Source organism: Colius striatus, chromosome 3 (assembly GCF_028858725.1).
Source record: "Colius striatus isolate bColStr4 chromosome 3, bColStr4.1.hap1, whole genome shotgun sequence".
Lineage (NCBI taxonomy): Eukaryota > Metazoa > Chordata > Aves > Coliiformes > Coliidae > Colius > Colius striatus.
The window spans coordinates 32864941-32882700 of NC_084761.1; the positions used below are offsets into that span (position 1 = coordinate 32864941).

Here is a 17760-nt window from a genome sequence, read left to right on the forward strand (position 1 = left end):
GTCACATACCATGCTTCAGGCAGGAGTGCTCAGGCACTCTGCATTTGAGGATCCATGTGCCACCACTGCCAAAAAGCACTATTTGACTTGCCTGCTTCTGTGTGTGGTCTTCAAGGTTTTCTGTACTTTTTTCTTCAAAACATAAGCATGCAACTTATAGATGCCTCAAATCTGGTTAAAGAATTCCTTTCTCCCCCCTTCCCCAGTTTTTAAAATGATTAACCAGCCAAAACACTAACAATGAAACCAGGACCACCACAGAAAGAAAAACTGCTACTCTCTTATCTTCCAAAAGGCACAGGATTCTTCATTCGCATATACAATTTACCTTTATAGCACACAATAAAAATCTTTGCTGAGGGTCCTTTTATGTGATGAAAGTCAAAGGGCTTGCAAACCCAGTAGCAAAGAATCATGCCCCTTTAACGAGGTCTCAGGGAAAATGTTAAAGGTACTCACTCTCAGAGCACTGGTTCAACAGATCCAGAAATTGTGAGCTGCTTGCTCAGCCTCTCAACCTAATTCTTCCGTTTCCTCCTCCTGTGTGAACAGCCTAGCAGGACAAAGTAGGTAATTAGACTGAAAAAGGATTTGGACTACAGCTTGTATATAATGTCTTACATTTTCTTTTTTTGTGGAATCTCTTCATAATACGTTTCAAGTAAGCAAATGCATGAGGCAAGAGAAAAAAAGAGCCTGTTGCTTCTATGCCCACTATCTCCACACAGAAGTTTGATGCCAATAAATGAAGTTTTCTTAAAGTCAGGAAATGGAAGGCTGACAGAAGTTCTGAGATAGAAAGGTTATCTTTTAGAAGAGATTTACAAGAGATGTATTCAATGACATTTTTAATCACATTGCACTCCACTGTGTTACATTATGCTCTCTAAGAACATTCACTGTAAATATATGTTTTCTGTTTTACTTTTTGAAGCTAACAGCCACTTACAGTGCTTGTTTCAGAATATGGGGGTTAGTATGTCCAGCATTCTCTTAAATGCAAAAAGCCAAAGTGCTATTCACAAGGAAGACCTTCTCAGCTTCTGCTGAGTTACTTTTGATAGATGACTTTGATGTCATGTCATTTTGGCCACTGTCAAAAGACTTGTTCTCCTCCATAACTAAATAAGTATTTGGTACAGTTTTCAATTTAAGTACACGCTATTAAAGGAGACAGCAATTATTCTCTCTTATAATGAACAGTTTTCAAGAAAGAGTTTTTGATGTAGAATGAAAATACCAGATGGATCAACTTCCATTTAAACCATAATGTTGCAGCTAAACAGAGCATAAGGTTGTCATTCAAATTTGGGCCTAATCCTGCCACCTCTGCTGTACTCTAGGAGAAACCTGACTGACTGAATAACTATTGAGTATGAAGCAGGTGGTAAAACATGACACTTTATGACTAATAAGTAGGAATTTTATCTACCTTTTGTGACTACATAAACAACAGAAGTCAGCTTTCCAATGTCCAATAATCAATGAACAAAGAAAAACTGTACACTTTCTATTTCTCTGCCCATTTTCATCCCACAATCCTGTAAAACGGATCTAAAAGGTCAGTTTTCCCTGATGGGACAAGGCACAAACCAAACACTTCTGCACCATATAGGCATTTTTTGCTGTAGTCCATTCAAGCTGCTTTGAAGGGTTACAGCTTAATGCATCCATAAAGGAGCATGGAATAAAGAAAAACATAATTTTGAGGGCATTATTGTACAAACAAACTGGCACCATGCAACCCCTAACACAGGCACTGGTACACATATATTAAATTACAGTGTATTAGTTTACATTACATTAGAATCATATTCCATATTAATGGAGAATATAGGTATATTTAAATGAAAACATTTTTCCCTCCTAAAAAGATTTCAAGTATTAATACATTTACTTCTCTTTGATGTCTATTCTCATTCTGCATTTAGACATGAATAACTTTGTTTCAGACCATCTCAGAAAATTTGTTGGAACTTGTTGTATCACCATTGTTATAGGGTTTTTTTTTTGTCAGAAACATATTATTCATTCTTCTCTAACTAAAAAGTGGCTAAAATCTAGGAGCAGAAACAACTCATGTTGAGGATTCTGATGGATCTGATGACAGATCAGACAACTAAAAAATTGTTCCCTGTACGAATTGCAAGAGAGATTGAAAAATAATACTCTAATTTCTACTAAAAGTATTAATAAAATATTGCTGGAGAATAAAGAAAAGAAACTTCTAGTGAAAATGTTTATGAAATATTCTGCCATTTGCATTCATTTTCCTGTCCAAATCAATCCACGTTTGATGTATACAGCTTTTTACTTAAAAAAAGAAATCTGAAAGTGACATGATACGAACCACATTCAATACACAAATTAATATTATAATGGTTCTTCACATTTTGCCCTAGTGGCAGAAGACGTCTCCTGAATTTTGAGTCTCGTTACTGAATTACTCTGACAACACTGAGCCAAGAAATTCATTACATTAATGAGCAGAAGAAGTATTTTTTGTAATATTACACTAGGAAGGAAAATAACTTTCTGCGTTATCTGGAACCAAGTCCTCTACCAATATTTTTTACACCTACCATGGGGTACTTTTTCAGCAGGGAAATAAACCCGACAAACCAAAATCCCAAGCCTGTAGGACTCAATAGCAACAGGATTCCTTCCTAGATTCTAGAAATTTTCTTCATTGTCACCTTGAAAAATAATTAAAGATCATAAAACTGAAAGGGTCAAATGTATAAGTGATGAGCTGATTTAGAAATACAATAGAAGCATAATGGGGGGAAAACAAAAAAAAAGCAGGGTGGTCCAAATGCTGACAACTCTCTAAAGCACCACTTTGAACCTTCAGACTTAATTTGTATTCAAATGCAAAAAAACTTGCACCAAGACAAAAAATTCACAATTTATTTTCAGTTATGACTTTTCTTCTACAACAGCTCTTTAAACTAAGAGATCAGATTGCTATCAGAAATTATTTTTTAAATCAAGATGAGAAAAATCTTTATGTTCCTTCCCCCACTCCTAAGATTTTGCAATTTTCCTGTTCCAACAAAGTCTTAAAAATGTTATGTGTCATAATGTGACACAACTAAGCATAAAGTCTCAAAGTAAATATTCTAAAAGACTTCTCCATTATCAAGCAAGTTCTTTTGAAATTAATGATGTATTGGACATGTTGGTCCCAGCAGAACAACAGAGTTTTCAAGCATGCGTAGTTGCTGGCATTCTCTCTATTACCATCATTACCTGCCACAGGTTTCTACATAAAAGCATCACAAAGCAAACAATATTGAACAAATGAGAGAAATAATGGAATAAATCAACATAAAGGCCACTATAAGTTGAAAAAATAAAAAAGCCCAGCTTCTTTCCACAGATTTGACTCTTCTATATTCAATACACAAGAGTTCATGTAGAATGCTTATTAGCAGTAGTTGTGTTTTTGAAGTCAGTGGCTCCTGCACTTAAAGTGCATTCAGATCTTCCCAGGATTGTATACTTGGATAGAGCTTGTTCACAGACCTGGATGTATGTATTGCAGTTCTTTTCTTTTTTTTTTTTTTTGTGAAAAGCAGTGAAAGATTAAAATCCTGTGGAATTCACATACTCTTTTATGCCTTGTCTTCTGGGAGTTTTAGATGACTAATTCATCAATATTCCACTGAGAGAGGTAAAAAAAACCAAGAAAGGCAAAAAAAGGTACAAGACCTTTTTCCTAGCATGTACAAAGTGTGAAAGAGTGAGTTTTCAGAGAAAAAGAAGAGCTCATGTTTCAAAGAACATCAGTATCCATGTCACAGTAGAACTGTAATAAGTAATTTGTTGACAAAGGGACTATTTCACACTTAATTTGGAAGCTTCCTTTCCTCAATGTGAAAGATGGTTTAAAAAAAGCAAAGCTTCAAAGAAACAAAATTAAATGACTGAGAAGGAAAAGACAATGCTGACAACACAGCACGGTTAGCATCTTAAATTTCTGTTGGGATTCTGTAACAAGTATAGTTAAATCTTATGATCTGGAATCATATTGTGGAAAAGTAATGAAAATCTGGAACGTACCTAGAAATTCCACATATTAGGCTTCGTAAGATTCTCACAAACATAATTGGAAAACCTGAGTGTGATGGAAGGTCTGATTAGGGTTGGAAAAGTCATGAAAGTATTTAGCAAGTTGGTGATTTCTTGACTTTGATATGTGCCCATCCCTCCCATGTGCAAGTGTTGCCACAAAGCAGACTGGAAGATACCCAGCTCTGCAAGTCTTTCCTGAAATAAATCCTCACCTGTTTAGTATCCTGCTTCAGAATCTGTACATTCTCACACCTTGCTGAAACTTTGGGTAGTGCCTGTGGTATGCATGACACAACACTCAATGACTGTGGGATGCTTCAGCAACCTCTTAAAACAGTGAGGGTGCTAGGCTCATCCAAAGACAGTGATGGGGCTGAGAGGACACTATTCATCTTTTCTATAAAAACAAGTCCTCAGACAAAACATGATCTGAATGTCAAGCAGCTAGACAGAAGAGTTAAGAGGATGAGAGGACACTATGGAGGAAGGAAAAATTAAATAATTAAGTATGAACCTCAGGTTTCCTTAGAAAATGTTCTAGACCTCTGAGTTTTCTTCTGGGGAGAAGAAAGAAGAAAAAAAATGCTTAAGGAAAAAAAAACCAAAAACAAAACCAAACAAAGCTTAAAATGACTACAGTTTCAAGTCTTACATAAGAAAGTGACAAAGAACCTACTGCTCTTTCTTGCCTCAGTTTGGGGACTGGAAAAGGGAACTTTGATGAAAATTTGAATGCTGAGGGCTGAAAACACTGCCTTTTCAAAGGGTTGGAGGCTTGATGTGAAATGTGTGGCAATGGACTACATCAGTAGTGCAGGTAAAAGAATACTTTGAAATGGATATTTACAATAAAATTCATAGCAGGGGACTGAAATGATGAGTTTGGAAGGGAGAAGAACATTAAAAAAATGCTTCTCAACTTGTCTCCTTTTACTTTCTGATGTTCCTGCAATTGTTTTTCAAGTACAAGCAATGTTATGTAAAGACATTCATGTATAGACAAATAAGACTCTTATTTAATTAAAAATCTTATTCACTTTTTTCTTTACTTGAAGAAACTTAACTGTATGAGAGTCAGAGCTTTTAACATATTTTAAGGAGTATTAATTAGCATCACTATTTCTTCCATTTGGGGAGATCATTCAACACTAAAAATTCAGAGGACTACTGGAACAGTTTTGTCCTCTGCAACACTGATTCTAGTTTCTAAAAAAGTTACAGTATAGCATCTTCCCTTAGCAGTGCTGAGGGTGAAAAAAGGCTTCTGTAAAGTACTGAAATGTGAAGTTCAAAACTAGTGTGAACACAAAACCAAAACAGCTTATTAAAAAAAAAAAACAAAACCAAAATCAAAACCCAAACAAAAAAAAAAATCCAAAGGGAAAACAAAAGCAAAACATCCCCTGTGCAAATACTTATGTTTCTGTTAGTAGAAACTGTAGAGCTCAATGTTTAGTTACCTTATCTTTGTATCTGCTACATTTTTTATTCATGGTTTGCTTTTCTTTCTTTCCTATGTTTAACCACAACATAAACTTCCCAGGTATGTCTTTGTTCTGGCAAGTGTATGTCTCCCTCCTCCTTCCAGCTCAGATTAATGCTGGTGAAGATTCCTGTGAATTAATTCTTGGATGATGAGATGTGAACATGTATCACAGGTCTTCTCACCTGACAGCAATGATCAGTAATGAGCAGACATACGCTAATGTTTTAGTAGTGCTAGACTTCATCTCGAGACATCTCTTCTTACAAGCTGTAAGTGAGTCTTAATAATTTCACCTTGTCAAGGACAGGAGAAGAATTAGTAAGTGATACTTATCCACAGTTATAATATTAGCAAATAAAGGGAAAAAAAACCTCCCAAACATGTCAAGAGTTATGCAATGGCTGCAGCAATGAACTCTCCTGTAAGAACTTCTCAAAGCAGGGAAGTAAGAGTAACTGCTAGAAATAATATGCACATCATGTTTAACAGGATAAAAAGGGAAAATCCAACAAGAGAAGTTAATCAAATCAGTCAGACATCCATGGCTATCTAAGGATATTGAAGATTATATGATATCACAAGATTAACAATGCCACTGATATCCAAATATTGAGACACCATCTAACACATCTTTTGTCAAGAAACAATTGTACTCAATATCAAAACTACCCTTGTAAAGAAGATTTAAAACTAAGTCATAGTGCCTTTGTATTCCCAAGCAGTATGCCCAACTATATATTTTTTTCTTGTTATCTATAATAAGCATAAATTTTGTGACATACATATTTATAGCTCTTGAATGGATGTTGACTTAAGATGTTAAGTAACTAATTTGGTTAATTGCAAAAGTTTTAATCCACCTTTCTTCCTCATGGTAAAGTCTTCTTTAGCCAGGTTACCTTGCTAATACCTTTTTAACACTTGTTCAAGTATGCTTTGCCATTTAGAGCTATGAAAAGGTAAAAAAAACCAACCCTGATGCCTTGTACAAACATATACGGCATTGTCTTCTGCCAAAATGACTGATATTTTTGACAAGAGCTACTAAAGACACTGGTTGTAAAGGGTTGAACCTAAATGCAGACTTCGGAAGACTCTGAATGCTTCCACTCCCCATCACTCAGCAACCTCTTCTCCAGCTGCCCTGTGCCTGCTCCCTGCATCGCCACATTGTCTCACTGCATCCACCTGCGAGGGATCCGACACTTCTCCAGGCACTGAGATACCAGCTCCTGGGCACATCTGGTAGAACCTGAAGACCAGGGGCCAGGGGCTGTTCACAATACTGGCCTGTTTTGACATCCAAATGCTGTAGCAGGAGTGGGTTCCTAAGGCAATGGCCTCCCTTGGTGAAAGAAATCACCATCTTATCTATTCTGCCCTGATGAGGCCTCACCGGGAGTCCTGTGCCCAGTTCTGGGCTCCCCAGTTCAATAGTGACAGAGAACTTCTGAAGAGAGTAAGTACAGTGTAGTGCTACAAAAATGATTAAGGGACCAGACTTTCCTCTTACGAGGAAAGGTTGAGTCTTGAGGCTGTTTAGCCTGGAGAAGAGAAGCCTGAAGAGGGGATCTCGTCAATGCTTATAAATATCTAAAGAGTGGATGTCAAAAGGATGGGGCCAGTCTTTTTTCTGTAGTCCCCAGTAACAGGACAAACTAGAACACAGGAAGTTCCATTTCAACATGAGGAGAAACTTCTTCACTGTGAGGGTGAAGGAGCACTGAACAGGCTGCCCAGAAAGGTTGTGGAGTCTCCTTCTCTGGAGGTTTTCAAAACCCACCTGGACGTGTTCCCGTGTAACCTGATCGAGGTGAACCTGCTTCAGGAGGCAGTAGGACTAGATCTCTAGAGACCTCTAGATCTCTAGAGGTCCCTTCCAACCTGTATCATTCTGTGATTGTGTAAAAAGCTGCAAAATTTTAAGATGTTATTTTCTAATTGATGCTACAACTAAAAAAATAACAGGGGTAAAGAAGGACGTTAAGGGATATCACAGTGCTAGAAAGGAAATTTCATTTTACTGCCAGATGAAACACAACTTAAACAATAAATTTATAGTCTTCTTTCTTTACAATGTTAAAAGTATAAATTCAAATTTGCTGACCACATATTGCTGGCTAAGATATGAGTTAACCTAGCTCTTGACAATTCATTAACAATAATAGTAATTCACTGGGTGACTTGGAGCCAGCTCTAGGCTCAGACAATCCAGACAGATGCCTGAGACAGCATTAGGTTAGAGAAGAGCAGATCCAAGCCAGGTGTTGGTGCTTTGGCAGGACTTGGAGCATGTGGCTTGGCAGCCACTGTGGAGATGCAGCCAAGCACTGCATGAGCATCCACCTTCTGCAGCTACAGTCCTGCAAAAAACCCTCTATGGGGTCCTCACCTCTTAATTTTCACCTGCTCCCCCTTTGCCTCTTCCTTTGGCAGGGCACTTGCCTAGGCTGGACTGCCACAAATTGCAGTTTTGCCTGCCACGCTGAGTAGCACAAACTTGGCTTGGCTCCATTCTGAGCAGCACTCATCTTCAGCTTTTGGCCATGAAGCTGACTTTCTCCCAGGTCGATCTGTCTACAGCCAGATTTTTAAATGCACAAACTTTTTGTTCAAATTCCTGAACCTGGCACTTATTTCTCAGTAGCTTATCCAGATATTGCTTCCTGCTGCAGCACACAGATGCTAAATCTCTTCCCATTTGAATTTTTTTAAGCATGGCCTAGTTAGTGACATCATTGCTAATGACTCTCCAGTCATAGCTCTGCTGCATATTTTTTCTTTACCTCTATTTTTGGCTTGAAACTATCTCTTTATGCCAAGACCAATCTACTTCAAAACAATTTTGAACTATCAATTCAGTTCATATTAGTCATGTACAGTAATGACAAATATGTGAGTATCCAAACTGCAAACCCTTTGGAGACAAATTTTGTCAACAAACCTAACCCACAGAACAGCAACATATTATATACAGGAAAAGATCTACAAAAAGACAAATCCAGCCTGAACTACTTTTCTGTTCCTGCAAGAGGAAAGTAGCTAACGTGATTTTCTGTCAAGAAACACATGTCAATATATAAAATCTAGGCTCCTATATTTTAAGTTTCTTTAATTATCTGCCTGCCCCTTGGCATCTACTTTATTTGCCTCATTCACACTCCCCATGTCATGTGCTCTGGCTGTGTTTTCATAGAATCATAGAATGGTAGAGGTTGGAAGGGACCTTTAGAGATCATCTAGTCCAACCCCCCTGTAGAAGCAGGTTCACCTAGATCAGGTTGCATAGGAACATGTCCAGGCGGGTCTTGAAGACCTCCAAGGAAGGAGACTCCACACCCTCCCTGTGCAGCCTGTTCCACTGCTCTGTAATCCTCACAGTGAAAGTTTCTTCTTATGTTTAAATGGAACTTTTTGTGTTCCAGCTTCAGCCCATTAGGCCTTGCCCGGTTGCTAGATATAATAGAAAAAAGGGATGCCCCAACCTCCTGACATCCATCATTTAGACATTTGTAAATATTAATAAGATCCTCCCTCAATCTCCTCTAAACAGCCCCAGTTCCCGCAGCCTTTCCTCATAAGGAAGATGTTCCAGTCCCTTGATCATCTTGGTGGCCCTGTGCTGGACTCTCTCCAGAAGTTCTCTGTCCCTCTTGAGCTGAGGAGCCCAGAACTGACACAGTACTCCAGATGAGGCCTCACCACGGCAGAGGGGAGCAGAACCTCCCTTGACCTGCTGGCCACACTCTTCTTGATGCATCCCAGGATGCCATTGGCCTTCTTGTTCACGAGGGCACATTGCTGGCTCATATTTAGTTTATTATCAACCAGTACTCCCAGGTCTCTTTCAATGATGCCTATCATCTTTCAATGATGCCTAGATCCTGGCATTTCTTTCATTAGCCTCCCCAGTCACTTCCTTCTGCCATCAAACTCAATAGTCTGAGGAGAGAAGCCTGGTGCAGTATCATGCCCCTTAGGATATGTAGGAATCCTGCACTTGGCCAGTGGGTATGATACAGGACCCTTGAGAGACAAGGGAGCAGCAGCACATGCCACAGTGCCTACAAGGGTACTAGAAATCTCTGGTTAGGTGACTGAATCCCACTTCCAAAAGTCAGGTAGCACTTAAATGACTCTGGTGGCATGCTTCCCATTCAAAGTTGCATGTTTATAAACTGTATTTTCCATCAGTATAATGGCCTTTTAATAGTTTGTCATCTATATTTTCAAGATCTGTGCCTTTTCAAAACTAAAGAATTGTACTTCTGGTAAGGGTTTAAATGCCAGCTTTGATGCATACATAGCAAAGCAAAGCCTGGCAGTGCAGAAAAGCAAGTCCTTTTGGTTCACTGAACAGATGCTGTCCCATCTCATTGGGATCCGTTTTTCAGGTATGTATTGCACATTGTACAGTCATGCATAACTCTGGGATATATATTTGGAACTTCTAGTCTCTATCTTTAAACTAGTCTCCTTAGTGCTTTTGTCTAAAGCACACCAACTGTAAACCACTTTCAATTATTCTAAACTTACCTATTAAATGCATCATTTCCAAATTTGAAGCCTCCCCAAAGAACATAAATTAGCACACAAATATACAGAGATTCAAGGGGCAGAATGCTAGGAAACAGGAGTATGTTGGAGTATTGCTATTAGCTACTAATTATCATTCTCTTAAGAACTACAGAAAAAATACTCATCAAAATCTATCTCGGTGATAAGCCCTGGGACTGTGGAAGAGACAGACTGCTCATGGAATTGGGGTCTGAGAGAGAGTTTTCCTCACCGGCAGGCTGCTGCAATACTAATGTCTCCAGAGGTAGTAGTACCTGTGAGCAAAGAAATACTGCCGGGATTCTTGTCTGAGACAAGAAATAGAAAGACATAAATAGAGACAAAGGAGGAAAGAAATCCTGAGAATCCTTTCACTTTCCTGCCCTTCTCAAAGAAAATAATGAAGTTCTGGAACTCAGAAATTTCTCAACATTCTTCTGTGAAGTGTGTATACATATTTGTGTGTGTGTGTGTGTGTGTGTGCATGCATACAAGGAGGGAACAAAGTCACAAGGAAAGTACAAAGATATAAAGACAATTCAGATAGTAGAAAACTAAAAGAAAAAGTAAGAAAAAAAAGAATCTTTGAACAAAATAGAACAGTAAAATTGACTTTCAAGTAGAATCATCTCCTTGGTCCCAGGTAATGCATTATTCAGCTTAGACTCACTGATTTTTCAAAACACCAGCACAACAGCAAAACAGATTCTTCCAGTCACAGATCTATGAACCTCATCTTTTTTTCTGACCTTCATGGACTTCATCAGCACACCAGTCTGACTGTGAGATCAGTTTCTACTTTAGCACGAGATAAAGAGTATGATTAATTTGCAAAGGAGATTCAATGAGAACTCAGTTACAAAAGCAATCAGGAAAATACATGTAAACAAACATGACTTGTTAGAAAGGAGAAAAGAATCGCTGTGTGCACAACATGACTCTAATTTTCTGTTTGTACCAACTCCCACTGCCATCTTCCCCCAAACGGGAAGTGGCAAATGGTGTGTCCCAGAAACCAGCAAGACATAGTAAGCTTTACCTAGAAGAGCCACATTTCATTTCCAAAAGGCTGCAGGCATGTTCGTTGCAGAGCTAAGTGTATCTAAAGCTTACACATGAAATAGGAGACTAACTTCTGGGACCGAGACCTAGCTCATTAGTGCAGCTATATATCAAACCACAGAAAAAGAAGTCTCATAGACAAGCGCATCAATTATATAATTATCCTCCTGGCAGCAGTTCAACCTGTTCTGCTTCCACTGTATTTATATGCAGTTTATTTAAAAACTCCCTGTACATCTATGTATACTTCTCCATGCATTTCTCATGCATAATTGCCATTTGCTTTTTGTCAGCTTTTCCACTCTGTCACCCATGACCTGTTTATTATTTAAAAATAAAAATTATTTGCAGAGTGTTTAAAGCAAAAAAAAAAACCCAAAAACCTATGCAGGGAGAGCAGAAAACTACCTTGCCTGCAAGACAGTAGGGTCACAGATATATGAAATTATTAGGTACTCATATTCTGTCCTTTAGTACCTTTGTACCTAGCTTTTGAAGATGGGATGCAAAATATTGATATAAAGATCAAATGAAACAAAATGAAACAAACCCCGCTTTTGCAGCCAGATTTTTCTTATCAAATCTAGCTTTGCCATATTAAAACTGAACAGGCACATCTCCTTCCAGGACCTCAGGCAGAGGGCATGAAGTCTTTCCACAGAGTCCAGATTTATCAGGGAAGAGGGACAATCTGGCATTTCTCTTTTCTGCCCTTTCATTCCCACTACACTGCCTTGGAGCGCACAGATTATTCTTTCAGTGGACATTTTTCAGAGTCTTTCCCAGCAATGTTTTATTTTGTTTTTTTTTCTGGCAGAGGCAGTGATTGGTCCATCCAAGCACCAGGAAACAAACCAGCAGCTCGGCAAAAACGTGACTGCAGCTGGCAGAGAGCAGCAAAGCAGGGTGATGGCATGCTGTTTGGAAGACAGTTCTTACAGCTTATGCTACTGTCATATTTAGATTAATGATGCATTTTATTTTCTAAACAAGCTAAAATCCATCCCTCCTTCCCCTCTCACTTGTACACACATACAGATGCTTCTTCCATCATACAACACCCCGTCTCATTATGTACAGTTTAGTTACAGCTCTCTACAAGCTCAGTTTTACATGGAGCTGAGGAATTTGTTCTGAAATAGGCTTTCAGAGAAAGGAAGAGTACAGTGACTGTGGTCAGGCAGCCACTACTGGTGCCACAGCCCCACGCTGTGCTATCACTGTGGGTTCACGAGTCTCCTCTGTGCAGAAATTTGACCACCTTCTCTGAGCAGAGGGTCTTGCCAGTGCTGGAAGTTTACTCAGCTCCACATACAGGCACCCCAGGAGTCAAAATGTTTAATAAACCACAGAAACACTTTCCCACTACAGCATTACTAAACTTTAATTACTAAATCATTGAACATCGCTAACACTACAGTGGTTACTGCTCTCTCAGGGTCTCTGGGGAGGGCTTCCTCATTCCCAGGTGCCATGTCAGCCAGCCGTTGCTGGCCACCTGCCTGGTGCTGGGCTGGCCAGTCAGGCTCAATGGGAGCAGCCGGGCAATGAGGGCTTGGTGGGGCCCTGGCAGCGGGCGCAGCCTCTCTGCGTACATCACCCCTTTCCTCTGCTGCTGGATGGTGCCGTGGGGGTTGGTGTTGCCAGAGGGCAGGCTGCCAGTCACTATCATGTAGAGGACCACCCCCAGGCTTTCTTGGCATCATAGTCACAGAATCACAGAATCTCAAAGGTTGGAAGGGACCTCAAAAGATCATCTATTTTTTGTCACCACCTCTGGGGCAGCATAGGCTGTTGACCTTCAGAAGCTGTTGCTCATGTCTAAGGAGCCACTGGTTTCTTTGCTAAAACTGAAATCACTGAGCTTGGCCCAGAGCCATCAGTGGTGAGCAGCATGTTCTCACACTTCAGATCCCAGTGCACCAAGTTTCAGTTGTGCAGGTATTGCACAGCTCTGGCGACCTGCACAAAGATGTCCGGGGCCTCAAGGATGCATGGCAGCTGCCACGTCTCCTGCACCCACTGCAGCAGATCATTGTCTGCTGCATTCATCATGATGTAGAGCTTCCCATTGCAGACCTCAATGACCTCAAAAATGCACACAGTGATGGGGTGCCAGATCTTGTGCATGATTGGGAGCTCCTGGGGCAGGAACACTTGCACAATGTCTGGGGACATTTGCTGTCGGTCCATCACCTTGATGGCCCAGGGGCACTTGTATTTATTGGAGGTGGTTGCTTTCACATTGGAGAAGCTGCCCTCCCCTAATGTCTGGCTCAGCCTGTAGCCCAGCTTATTGAACAGTCTCTCTCCTGTGTCGGGTTGTGGCATGATGGGTAATTCTGAGGGGCTTAATCAAAGCTGGAGTTTTGCTCAGGGATTCAAAAGCTCCAGTGCCAAGTGCGTGGCAACACATTTACCCACTCCTATGCATGTGTGTCTGCTCTCCAGGGCTCACTGGGGACTGAGGTGGGGTGCAATGCTGCACAGAAATGCCATTGTGAGGTAACTGGTGTCTGGCATGCACATCCCCTCAGGGGTGTCCTGGGCAAGAACTCTCACTGCCGAATATTGCAGAGTGTTGACTTTTTCCACCTCTTGGCTCAAGTTTTCAAAATAGGGCTCTTGGGATGACGAGAGTTTAACGGCCAGCTTTCTGGGATGAGGAATCCATTAGGGACCTATACTGAAGATTTTGTCGGTTTTCTGAAGTCACTTGAGGAAATTAAATTCTTTAAAAGCTGCAAACACAGAACTCTGTGCTGCGGCGATGCCCTGGCTCCTAAGGGCAAGTAACATGAACATCCCATCAAGTTTTACCTGCTGTAGAAATTGTGGGCCAAAACTAGCCTGCTCTCCCACTTCAGCAATTTCTACTGGTCAGCTGGAAGGATGGGAATTCCACATGCCATGGAAGTGCAGTTGCCAGACATGTTCCCTCAGCCATGCTGTCCAAAGGTGGGGCAAGCAGCATGATAGTAGGTTTGCTCCCACACAGGGGCTGACCACACTGAAATCCCTCAAAGTCAGGTTGGACAGGGTTCCAAGTAAACTGACCTAGTTGAAGATGTCACTGCTTATTGCAGGGGATCGGACTAAATGACCTTGAAAGGTCCCTTCTGACTCAAGTTGTTCTGTGATTCTGTAACTCAGATTAAACGTTCACCCAGAAAAAATATTTTTCTGACAGAACTGCAACATCTCCTTTAACTAAATACATTGTCATAAGAGTTTTAAAATATTTTTAACTATGTCTGGCTTTATCTGCTTTTAGAACAGAAGGGAAGACTGGAAAAAAGGGTTTTAAAGGGTAGTTAATGAATTATACCAGTAACTATACTACTCAACTGCTGAACAGACAATGAAGTTCACGTTTCCGACCTGCACTGAAATCATGGCATAGACATGGAGGCAAATCACAGCCAGTCTTTGAGTCTATTGTCCCAATTCCACCTTATGATCTGCTAGGAGTGCCTCCTGATTGTATCAGGAACTCTGCAAAAGTCTGTAAGCTCTGACATGAAAACAAATAGGGTGACAGAGTCCTGGCATATGTTGCCCTGGGAGGGTGTGGAGTCTCCTTCTTCAGAGGTTTTCAAAACCCACCTGGATGTGTTCCTGTTTGACCTGATCTAGGTGAACCTGCTTCTGCAGGGGCGTTGGACTAGATGATCTCTAAAGGTCCCTTCCAACCCCTACCATTCTATGATTTTGTGAAATGGAAGTCCAATATGAGACATCCCACTTCAACGACATCACGGAAACTGCATTTTTGGACTGCAAATCTGTGCAGTTCCTAAAACTACAGCCTGAAATCTTGCTTTCTTTGTACATTCAATCCTGGCAACTGGGGAGTGTGTGGAGTACAACTCCAAATGGAGAATACCAGTTCTCCTGAGTCGTATCTCCCCAATATTAGGTGCTCTGTGAGCTACTCATTACAGGCTACTGCTCAAACTTTTCAGAGGAATTATCGAAGTGCAAAATGACTGACCATCAAGGATTCATCACTACCATCAGACAAACTACACATCAGTAAAAAATTGATAGCATGTCTTTGTTGTGTTTTCAGTGGAGAAGGCCATATCCTTTACCTCTATCTATTTTTTCCATTTCAATCTTCTTTAAAGGGTGCTGTAAAATCAGATTCTTAACACATTCAATACATTTATTCCTGACCATGACTATATGGCATATGTCTTGGACAAGTTCTTAGCTCAACTGTGTCATGTCCTGTCAATATTCTTTTCCAGATTCATCCTTACCATTTCAAAGTACATGATATCTCATGAAGCAGCTCTGATATGGTTTTAATTTTATCCCACTGGGGCTGGCAATCACTTAAGCATCTCACGTTACTCAAAGCCTCAATGTGCAACAGAAAGTACTCTGAAAATGGGACAAAGCTATTGCATTGGAAACTCTCCAAAATCACACCAATAAATATTGGAAAACTCTTGGTATTCACTTCACCCTGAAGGGACTGCAGGTCAATTCATAATGACTTCCTATGACGAGTATTCTTGGTACCCAGGCCTCCATACTAATGAACCTTGTTGCATCTTAAATAACAATTCTCACAGAAAAAAAGTACTGCACATTCCTGCTAAAGGCTATTTAGACAATGCTAAAATTAAAGAAAAGGGACAATCCAAAGAAAAAAAAGAGTCCAGAACTTGACGATTTACAGGAACTCTTCCAACAATGACATGCACCTAATCAAGTTCATTTTCCAACTTCTACCTTTATTCTGGTCTCCTGTTAACTGTACTCCCTTCTTTTGTAAAAGAAATAAACATTTTCTTTATCTTCAATGTTCGGTGGAGCAGAATCTTACTGAGTAAACAACAGTATCTTTTGTCTGCCATCATCCACTCATGTTTTTTTTGACTTTTAGATGTCTCTGCAACAATAAATGAACAAAGTGAATTTTGCATATTTATAGGTATTTGTATTTGCCTCTGAGTAAGTTCAAATGGAAATTATTCCACTGCTATAATAACCTCCTTAATAGGCATGAATCACTGAGCACATCATTATGGATAAGTACTGCTAAGGAAAATACGCTCAGGGATGGGAAAATCAAGTCATTCAATCCAAATGGTGTAAAAGACTAGCACGGAAAACTTCCAAGTTTCAAAATGCCTTTTGTTGCTCAAGGTTTGGTATTATTAAACTTAAGGTGATGCTTTGTGGGAGAAGGCAGCTTAGGGATGCGCTGTAGAGTATTTCTGGATCAAAATAATTCTGATTGTTGAAACACTCAAAAATATGCCCTTAATTGTACACTGAAGCATTTTCACAGAGATAATCTTTGTTTTGTTTATGGTTCTGAATTATGCCAAGAAATCTGTTTCTGAGGATGGTGGCTATTTTTGAGTAGATCTGTGACAGCTTTTCAAAGGTCCCAAGTAGCCACTCTTTCCACTAAGGAGGAAGAAGAGTTGCAATTGCTTAGCATCTGTCAAAAAAGACCATTCATGCAGCCAAAGTGGAATCACTAAAGGTCAGAGTTGTTAACTATTTGCAACTTTTTATATCCAGTTAGAGTGTGCATAGTAATGTAAATCTTCCCATTACAAGTGATGCAATCTAGAGCAACAGAACATATGATATGCAACAGAACAAACTTAAAAAGGCTCAATGTTGTTAAAGCAAGCAAATGCAGATTCACACCTATGCAAAATGACTTATGCTTAAAATGTAAAGTTTGTTGCATTTCTTTTTCTTTTCAGCTAATACTGAAAACAATCCCACATGGAGAAAACCGCAATTTTTTTTACCTGAACTTGGCCACAGCAAAACCAAACTCATCCAAATAACTCATTCTGAATTTCTGTTCCATATGACAGAACAGTTCATCAAAAGAAAGTATTCCCGATGATTCAGTTCAGGACTGAATAAAAATAGCACCTGTTATCAGCGCAAACAGGTTCAGTCCCCAAAAGGCGTCATTTTGTCACCTGTGGCAAGAAGCTGTGCTGCACATATCTTATTGGATACCACCTTCAAAGTGATGACTGAAGAGCACTGCAGCATCCATTCAAACAGCATGCCCTCTCCAACTCACCACACTCTCTGCAAGAGACTCAAGAGTGAGTTCCTGCTTCAGTGGGAGCTGGTGAGGAACTGCATGTACACAACCCACTCACATTTACGTCATTAAGTATATGATACGGGTTTGTTGGTGGGTTTTTTTTTCCCTCCTAAAGCTGCTGAGACAAGTTGCTATATTTCAGCTATTTGTAAGAGACTGTTGCTCTGTGACACATTTTGCTCTTACTTTAATACTTCTTCTTCAAATTCTTCAAGTGTATTCATATCTTAACTTGAGAGTCCCAAGTTGAGGGTAGAAGGAAAAGGGTAAATCTGCAGAAGTTTCTGCCTTCAAGTCCCCTTGCACTTTTCCTGGTAATTTTAGGCTGGATATGAGCACAACATGGCCAAGCCACGTATTGAGTGCAACAAGAAAAATTTTCATTTTGTGAAAAGCACACCTTGCTCCAAAACATATTTCTCTGTGAATAAAACAAATATTGCCATTAAACAAACAAACAAAGCAAAAAAACCCAACCTAT

At 39.9% G+C, this 17760-nt stretch overlaps 1 protein-coding gene and 1 pseudogene across 2 annotated transcripts in view; both read right to left on the reverse strand.

Moving 5' to 3' along the window:
* The window catches only part of RNF150 (ring finger protein 150), a 131947-nt gene that overhangs the window by 80681 nt on the left and 33506 nt on the right, over positions 1 to 17760 (reverse strand). The gene's annotated exons all lie outside the window — the stretch shown is intronic.
* Positions 12606 to 13513, reverse strand: LOC104563849 (testis-specific serine/threonine-protein kinase 6-like; annotated as a pseudogene).